A 9,914-nucleotide genomic window follows, 5' to 3' on the forward strand; every position below is an offset into this window, starting at 1 on the left:
TTAAGGAAGGCTACTGCATGCCTTAAGTCAAAATGTCTATAGGAGAACAATTCTTGCCTTAAAGGAACTGAAATCATGCATAGATGATTTCATCTAAATGAAAACTAAACTACATAGATGTAGTTACAGAAAGATACTGACACAAAATGGGTATTTTGGATACCATTCAGTAAAAAAGTTAATTTGGCCAAAATCTACTTCAATTTTTTTTTTTAATAAAGGTTTCTATGTACTTGGAGATGTAAGTTTGAACAGATAGGTTTTAAGCAAGTGTGAGAATGAAGCTTGGTACCTACCCTGTCTCTCAGATGTGTTTTGAATCTGATGAGTTTACGAGGTCAAAGAGTTTTTACATAGTCAGCCCTGCAAAGCCTGCCAGAGAGCTGTCAAATTAGGAGGGTTTTGTTGTTTTGTTTTATTTTTTTTTTAATCTTCATTAATTAAGTTCCCGCAGGAGCAAAGGTTTCCATTTTTCAGCACCAACAATTGTATCCTATTCTTTTTAAGCCATTTAAACTATACTGAAAACTGTGAAGTGGCTTGAAGGTTTTTGACTGGCTTCCTGATTAAAAATAACACTGATTCTCATCCCAAGTGCACTTGCAGTGGAAAAATAATTTGCTGTGAGCACGTTAGTTTATGGGTCTTGCCCATAGTAGGGATTTTTTAAGACGAAGATGCCTAGTCACTGCAAATAAAACTGAAAAGATACATAGTTAATGTGCTGCTGAAAAAAAGATAGATGCCCTTAAATTTTGTATTTGCAATATATACAAAATTAACTTTTGGAGACGTGAACTCATTAGAGGGAAGGTAAAAGATCTAATTATAGATGGGTTTTTTTACATCAGTATTGGGATGATAGCAACTCTAAAAAACAAAAATAATTTATTTTAATTTTTAAAATATGCATAATTGATTTCAAATATAATCAAAGAATTACTAGGTTGGAAGAGAACTTCAATATCAATAAGTCCAACCCATGCTCTCACACCTCAACTAAACCATGGCACTGAGTGCAAATATAGCCTAGATGCAAATTTACTGACACAGAAGACACCATTCTTGTTTTCATGTGCAAAAGAAGAATTGCTCTTTAAATATAATTAAAATCCTCAGAGAAACTTGTTCACATATTTAGCGATTTTCAGGTCTTGCTAAAGTGATGCCGATTATTTTTCAGATTCTGCAGCCTTCCAGCTTTGGATTTTTGCATGTTCACATAGATATCTCATGACCACTGAGACTGAAATTTAAAATTAACAGGATGGTGGGGTTTTTTCGCAATTGTGATGACCACAGTACACAGGATATGCAGAGTATCAAGCAACTATAATGTCCTTCTATCCTCCACCTCTTTAAATATTTGTTAACACTGTCTTCCTGCACATGCTGAATATTCCGTAAATAAAACCACATTAAATAATTAGAGTATAATGTGTGGAGAGGAAGATGGGGGCAGAGAGAGAGGCAGAAATCTTAAGGAGTAAGCTGGAGGGAAGAAATGAGAGGATTTCTAATGACTGCAGGTGGACAGCTGGTCCCCGGCCTGAGCTGATGCCACCTCTCTCAGCAGGACATGGAGAAATTGCTGGTGGTGACAGATGACAGGGGGAGAAACTAGGTTTCACAGGGAGCTGAGGAGAAGGTGTGTGAGCAAGGGGCAGACATGACAGCTGACGGTTGTGCTAGGGACTTTTGGGCACATTGTACCTCCCAAGACCTGGGGATCTACTTTGGTAATGCCCTCCAAGGCTGAGGATGTCACCAATTGCAAAGTTGAAGTGGGATGCAGCAAAACTGGGAGCAGTGAGGAAAAACTGATTTGGGGCAGACTGTTTATCTAAGTGGAGATAGGGGGAGGTGGGAAAAGGGATGTGAGAGGGAAATGAAAAAGGCGATCAAGAAAGCAAGAAGGAATGGATAAGAGAGTGGAAGATAAGGTATAGAAACAATGTTATCTGGAGGTAGTTGCAGAGCAGCCCAGCACCTGGCCACAGGCTCACAGCACCATTCAGGAGGTCTCAGCCCAACCTCCTGCTCACAGCCCCGAGGTCAGACTTAGCTGCTGCTGGCTTTGCCCAATTGAATCTTGAAAAACTGGGGATCATCAATACCAGGATGCCTAAACTATGATTGGTGGTCCCACACACACCAAATTTCATCTGTGCATCCACAGCCCAGATGGCTAGAGGCAGTGGGGGGCATCCCCCCTCCAAGAAGCTGGAGACATTGGGCATGGACCTCCCTTACCAAAGCTGCACATTATGGCAATGTAACCCTCCAAAACTGTGTTTGGCATGTCCCCAATGACAGTTTGAAAGTATATTATTCTTTCTGCCCCACCTTGTCCTCATATCTTAGGTCATCTGATGGACAAAGACACAGGGCAGGGTTTGTCAGAGGTGAGTGACTGTACAAGTCAGGATCAACCAGAAATTTGCCACTGTTCACCTCACTTTAGCATTTTGCATCAAGCGTTTCCTGCAAAATTAAGGATAACATATAAGGAAGTGGTTTTAATCAAGATACAAGCCATTTGTGCAAGCCAGGTTGCCTATCCAGTGTTTCAATTTTAATAAATTGTGACCAATTCATGACTTAACTCATTAAAAAATTTGGTATCTAATCACATAATCAGTCAGTTCTCTGCATTTGTCAAGTTAACCAGGATTAGAGAGGCCCCATTTCCTTAAGTTTCATTTTTGATTGACTATTTACATGAAAAACTCTGTGATGCCAATGCCACCACCTCATCCTCAGGCAGCAAACTGTGATTTAACCACAAGAAAGATAATTTGTGCAGCCATAAGGCAGTACAAGACCTAAAGAAGTCAGTGAGTCTAGGTCCTGCATCAAGGCCAGGGAGAACTACAGGTAAAAATAAACTTCCCAACCTTTGGCTGTTTTAGCTCCACAACCACCCATGCAGGCTCTTCCATAGCTTCATATCCTTGGGAGGTTACTGCAGCACTGTTGGACCTGCAGTCCCCAAAAGTCCTCTGATCCTTTCCCTGTCCAGTGACAGTACTCAGTGACTCTTGCCCAACTGTACCATCTTTCTTTTATCACTGTGATGAAAGTCATCCCTATCTCAAAATTCTCAACTTTTTTTAATTCTAACCTTGTTCCCCTCTGCTCACATCTTCTTGTGGCCAAGAAAATCCATGTAAGAGACACCTCGAGCTAGGTGTAAATTACCTGCTCTCTAATCTGGTGTGAGACACCAGTGAAGGTGTGGCTGGGTTCTCTCCATGTCAGCCTCCCACAGGCATTCTGTGTCCATGCAGACTTTACTGGTGTTCTGATGCCCTTCGGGGCATTTTTAATTAGTTTTCCTTTGTAAATATCTAGTTATTTTTACAAATAATGTCAAACTTAGTATCTCCAAAACCCTTTTCCCACTGTCAAATTCATTTGGCTATGGGCAATAATTTTATAATTTTTCAGGAGGAATAATACAGACTTCTGATGCCGAAAGTGACAGCTCTTTAGAAAATAATAAAAGGTTGGTTAAAGCATTTTGTGCCCATGTTAGTTAAATAATTTCTTCATTGGCTTAGCAAAAATAGAGGAATTCATTCCTATTTCTGCTATAATTTTCAAGCCCTGTCATTGAAATGATAACTGTTAAAGTAGTGTCTCAGGCTCAGAGAAGATAAGGTATTTTCCAAGTACTAAGAGAAAACAACTGATGAAAGAGTTACTTGTTCCAACCAAAAAATACACTGATATTCAATTTAAGAGGTAGCCATTTTCTATGCAGAATACCAAACTAAATGTAGAGGCACTTTTAGTGCAAAATTTTGTTTCTAATTGTTTTGGCTGGTTTTTTGTTTGGGTGGTTTTGGGGTTTTTTGGGGGGTTTTTTTTGCTTCATTTGTTGGTTTGGTTGGTTGCTGGGATTTTTTCTTTCATAGTAGAGAGTGCTGTTATTTTCACTTTGACTTCATAGTGTTCCAGACAGCAATAAACTTCTGATTGCCTTTTCTTCCTCTCCAAAAGTGTCTGTTCAAAAGAAGGAAGAAACAACTACTTGTACTATGCCAGCACTCAAAATATGTAGAATAATCTGTAGTTGACATATTTCATCACTAGAGGGAAATCATTACAGTGCTCTTCTAAGTAATTCTGGTAGGCACACTGTTCTCTAGAGCTGCAAAATGTGCAACAGGTTTCAGTTGGGATGCAAAAGTCAGCACCTGCCCCAGACCCTGCTCCAGCCCTCACATCCCTGAGGGTGATCAACATTCCTATGAGAAAGACAGAAATAAAAGAGAAATGCTATCAAGGGACCAACCTTATTATTCAGTATTGTCTCTTTGGGATTTTATAGTACATTTTTCCTTTGACTTCATTTGGTAGAAGTCAAAGTGAGTCAGTGAGAGAATTTCTAGTGTAAATACTTAATTTCAAGATAATTTTGATTTCTCTCTCCAGAAACACCATTTACACTGTTTTTACAGTGACATTCTGAAGTGAAGCACTACAGAAATAGGTATTGCATGTTCCTGGCATTAATTAGGTATTTAGTGAAATATTCATTTTTAATGGAAAAGTTGCCACAATTTAATTCTTACTCTTTTTTTTTTCTTTTTAAAATAGTTCTGTGTTCCTTACCCTACAAATATTTACTCTAAATATGAAAGTATTTCAAACCCTGAACTTGATGCTATGAATGAAAGAAATAATAAAGAGATTTCTGAGTGATTTCTTGATAGAAAAATCCTTACTTTTCCATCCATGCTTTCAGGGTTTTTGTTTTGCTTTGCTTTCCTCTCCCTTGCAGCACGACACACCAGTAACTACTTTGCTGCTCTGGCAACCTTCTCACAGATGCTGAAAGATGGAATAAATCTTTGGATTGACACAGGGTTACATTGACTTATACTGGGATCACCCTAAGCTATGATCAGGCTTCTATATAATTTCTCAATTATATTGTTCCTGTAATCCACTGCAAAGTGATTTTCATCTTCTTACACAACTTTTTTTGAATGCAGTTGAGCCTTAGATTACAAAATTTTCAGGCTTCACAGATAACTGCCTGAACCTGAGCCCCATTAAACCCTCAGAGATCAGACTGAAGAAACACTTGGTATAATCCTAGCTTTGAACAGTTGTCAAAATCCATCCAACTTTCAAAGTTTCTTATTCTGTTCCAAAAACTGGAGTAGCTCTCTGTTTGCATGTTGAAAAACCAACGCACAGTAATACATCTTGTGTTCTATGAGGCTTTTTCTCCTAATGGTGTTCCATCTCCTACGAACAAATACTTCAGCAGACATATTACAGCCATTTTAAAAGGACTTAGATGGGGTTTAGGTTCTCTTCCTAGATAAGACCAACTAGAAGAGAGAAGAACAAGCTGAAGGAGAGCAGGAATAGAGGGAGGAAAATTTTTTAAAAAAAACAACCTAGGGAGATTGCAATCAGGTTACCAGCAATGGCTGATCAAGTCACACTGATGGAGAGACCAACACCCTGCCTCCACACTGTCTTAGGCCACCACCTCTGCCTTTTTGCTGCAGGTAACTTTTTTCTGTGCAGGCAGGCAGGACTTCTAAATTTACCTGTTTTGGAGTGAGAAATACAAAAAACCCAATAACTCAAGACTGTATAGTTTTTTTCCTGCAAGAAAAAAGTATCTTGGCAGAAAAAAAAATAACTTGCAGAAATCTTCAAATAGTGGCCCCTTACTCACATGGGTCGACTGCTCAGTAGCTGATTTAATTGCTTTTAATGCTTTAGAATTTAATTCAGAATTTAGAATTTAAATTCTTGCTTTAGAATAGCAAGATAAATAATTTTCTCTACACACTGATTTAGCCAAAGTGCCTTATGACAAATTTCATGGTGATGCTTTTGGTGTGAAACTTATATCCTTAGCCTGGAGCCAAGGAGTAACTTCTTTCAGTAATTGTTTGCATACACATGTATACACATACACAAACTCCTAGAAGAACCCCAGTCAGAAGGATCCTCCTGATCTCATCTAGTCTGATCCCTGCTCAAAGCAGGGCCAACCTTGAATTTAGAGTCAATGTTAAAATTAGATCGGATCGCTCAGGGTCATGTCTCGTCAAGTTCTGATTATCTCCAAGGATGGAGATACATGCTCTTTCCACAATAAACAAGTGGCTTAGATCTAGAGCACAGACAGCTCAAGGACTTAACCTTTTGGAGTTTATCTGCAAAATAAATTAAGGACACTAGTGGAAGGGATCATGTAAAAGCATAGACACTTCATCCCATTCACTAGACCCAGACCTGGGCTTCAATTATAATTTACTGCTCTGATGATTAATTTTGCTTTTGCAATTCCACTGTTTGACTCTCACCCTAATATCACAAAAATCCTAGGCCTTTTTCCCCTTAGAAGAAAAAGTTAATTACATTATATGCAGGCATGCAATTTAAGAGTTTAAATTGTATCCAGATCTTTCCTTTTAGGTTCTCTCTCGCCCATGGACACTAAAACACTTCTTTTACTCATTAATAGATTCTGGCAATCAAACAGTACAAAGTTTTATTGGCAGGACTGAACTCTTTTGCACTTTATCAATGATGAACCTTTTCAATGAGCTATAAAAGTAATTAGTTAGGCTTTTTAATAAATTACCTGGGGAAAAAAAAAATCTTTTTCACCACCTTAGAGTTGTCAGTAGGCAAAATAATAAAATCATTTGGTGAAAATATAGGTTTATTTCGAGGTAATTTTGAAAATGTGGCATTTGATCAGTTCTATATTTATTTTGGAAAGCTATGAAAAATATTGATATTTTACATTATAAAATGTAATCACTTAAAATATATATATTTTGAGAAAAAACTAGCACAGACAATGTTTTAAACATACAAAATATTGAATAGCTATGTTAAGTTTTCAGATAGGTAGGACCCAAGTGAAATACAGGATGACACTGGAAAACAAAGGCTGCTGTAACTTATGTCAAAATAATTTCAGATGTCCTTCATCCTGCTAAAGGTCTCTCTGTTCACCAGTGGAGATTGCCGAGCCCATGGAGACATTGCCCTGTCTCCATTCTTCATCCATCACAGTCATGGCCGTGGCAAAACTCTCACCTATGAAGATGGGCTTGTACTAACGTGCTGATTTGTAAACTGGGTTCTATACCACCCTGGCACAAAGCTGACACCTCCAGCAGAATGGGACTAAATTCACCAGTCCCTGTCTTTCAGAGCTATTAGGATCAGCAGTGTGCTTTAGAGAATTTTTCCCCAAACGAGGAAAAAACCCATCTCATCTCTTAGAAGAAAAGTTTAGCCCCCCCACTATAGCACACTGTTGCTTTGCGTATCTGTCTCTCAGGTCAGCTCAGCGTCGGCTGGGCCACCCTGCTAGCTCTGATACGCCCAACAGTACCTTTGCGTGGGTCTTTGGCTCCGCAGTCCTTTTACCTTGGCTGTCTCGGCCGTGGTTCGAAAGAGGGGACACTCCAGGCTCAGGGAGAAAGGTTTTATTCGGGTAACTCAGGGGCAGCCCCTGGTTCCAGGCCTGTGCCTCTGGGGAGTGACCCCCGGCCTTGGTTACAGGGGGTTTTTGTTCTCCCAGAATCTCAGGGGTGGACACAAGTTACAAGACCAATGAAACAAAGCCAGGTGGGTAAGGTCAAAATGCAATACACAACATTAACAAATCAGGTGAATTTGGGATGGAGTCCTGGGAGACCACCAATCACTGTCAGACACCTCTCCTGAAGGTTTTGGGTTCTGGGGGATGATGGACACGTGGGGGAGAATACAATGTGATGGGGGAAAATACAATAGGATGACCGAAACCCTGGGCAGAGGATTAGGTTGCCTTAGTAACTCTTATCAACTTCTGATAAGAACCCTCCAAGACAAGAACTTTGCCTGGCTAGGGTTAAAGTCCAAATCACATCAAACCTACAACTAAAAAACCTATGAGACAATTTCAGCACCCCCACAGCACACTGAGCCTCAGCCTGCCTGTGCTCTCGGAAGATAGGAAGAGTCATTCATTCCTCTCAGGTCATGCCCTCAGAGACTTTACACAGAAGAACATTTTATGGTTCCTCTAATCAAGGTGTCAACCTGCTCAACCTGATTAACTCCTGGGAATTCTCTGGTTACACGTATAGATGCTACTGCAGTCATTCAGAAAAGTCAGATGGGAAAGGTGTTTTGTGGGTACTTAGAGGCAATACCTAGGCGTGGTTTTTAGGACCTTTAGCATTTGTCCTGTGCTTAGTCTCCAGCTTCCTACAGCTAAAACCACAAATGCAGAACCAGTCATAATCTTACCAAAAATATCCCCCACTTAGAAATTGGGTTGATCAAGAAATGAAATGGGATAAAGTTAAGAATACCAGTTGCTGAAACAATAGCCAAGATTGTTATGAAATGAATGAATTTTTCCCCCTTGCCCAACCATATTAAAATACACTGTCTGAAAAAAAATTGGTCATCAAACCCAGAAAGGATCCCATGCTTCTTTACAAAGTTGACATGGCAAGGGGATCCTGGCACGTGATCCATGTCAAACTTAGGCCAAAACAGAGAGAAAAGAGCCTTATCTGGTATTGCCAGAGAAAAATTCATCTTGCTACCTCTGACAGAGGTCAGCATTTTTCAAAACAGTTCCAGCCCTCCCTGCCTCTCTTTGAGGACACATGATTTGGCAGCTCCTGACATAGGAGAGCCAGAAATGTTGAGGCCTTAAGCATGGACCTGAGGCTATGCAGAAGATCTGGCTTCCGGCGGGACTTCCACCACTGTGCCCCAGTGCCAAGGACAGAGCCATAACTTGAGGGTGTTGAGAAGGCACCAGGCTGGCACCCACAGGGGTCTCTGGATAAGCCTGGACTCGCTTTCTTGTGAGGGCTCCCACACCAACCATCCCATGGGAGATGGTTTGCTGGGTCAGAGGCTCATCCCAAGAGTGTGCTGGAGGTCCAGGAAGAACCTGAGAACACTTGCATGTGGGGCCATGGACTTAAGCTGGGTATCAGACCCTGCAAAGCCCAGTACAGGAAGGTGACTGAGCTGGCCAGGGTTTGCTGGGCTGAACTGTGGGCTACTCCCTGTAGTTTGCATCACAACATTTCAGCACTTAAGGCTACACAGGATGCCTAGACCAGGATTAGGTTTGGGATAGTTTTTCAGGACAGCATGGGTACCCAGGTTTAAAAAAACGGGTTATCCTTGCAGGCTGCAGCCCCTTTAAGCCAGCACAGCTCCTGCAGGTAACAGGACACAAGGCTTTGCTTTGGCTCTGTAGAGCTTTGATATGGAAGTTTTGCTTTGCCCGAATTTGCCTAGACCTGAACAAAGCTTTCCTTTTACTTGGTTTGATCTGTTGGTTCTAATGACCAAGTAGCTACACTGAACCTGCATTGCTTACCTTCCAAAGGTACAACCATGGCTTTTATACAGAGAGTAGCAACATGCAGCTCTTGTGTGGGGTGTGAAACTTTTGCAATCTTATCAGAATGATGCAATGCAGGCCTGGTATGAGAGAAAAGGCTGCAAAGGTGGGCTCCTAAAAGGTGCCGTAGAGGAGTACAGGCACAGCATGTTGGAGACAGGGCATGGGTTGGTGCTGAGTGCCGCAGGGCTATAATCAGCATGCCAGTGGTGAGAAAAAGAAGTGCTGGCCTGGAAGCTGAGAAAAACCCATTTTGGGAATAATAATAATTAAAAAAAAAAAAAAAAAAAAAAAAAAAAAAAAAAAAAAAAAAGCTGTTGCCTGGCCATACCCATTCCCATTCCCCCCTGCTGAAACCATTGGCCCAGAGGAACAGTGGAACAGCGAGTGGGACACCAGAGGAAAGGTGAAGAGCCTACAACATGTGCACATAACAGTTTTGACTGTATTATTACTACTGAGGCTTTCCATTAATAATTTTGAAAAACAAACAAATGAAGCT

This window comes from Zosterops lateralis, assembly GCF_965231275.1.
Source record: "Zosterops lateralis genome assembly, contig: HAP1_HAP1_SCAFFOLD_51, whole genome shotgun sequence".
Lineage (NCBI taxonomy): Eukaryota > Metazoa > Chordata > Aves > Passeriformes > Zosteropidae > Zosterops > Zosterops lateralis.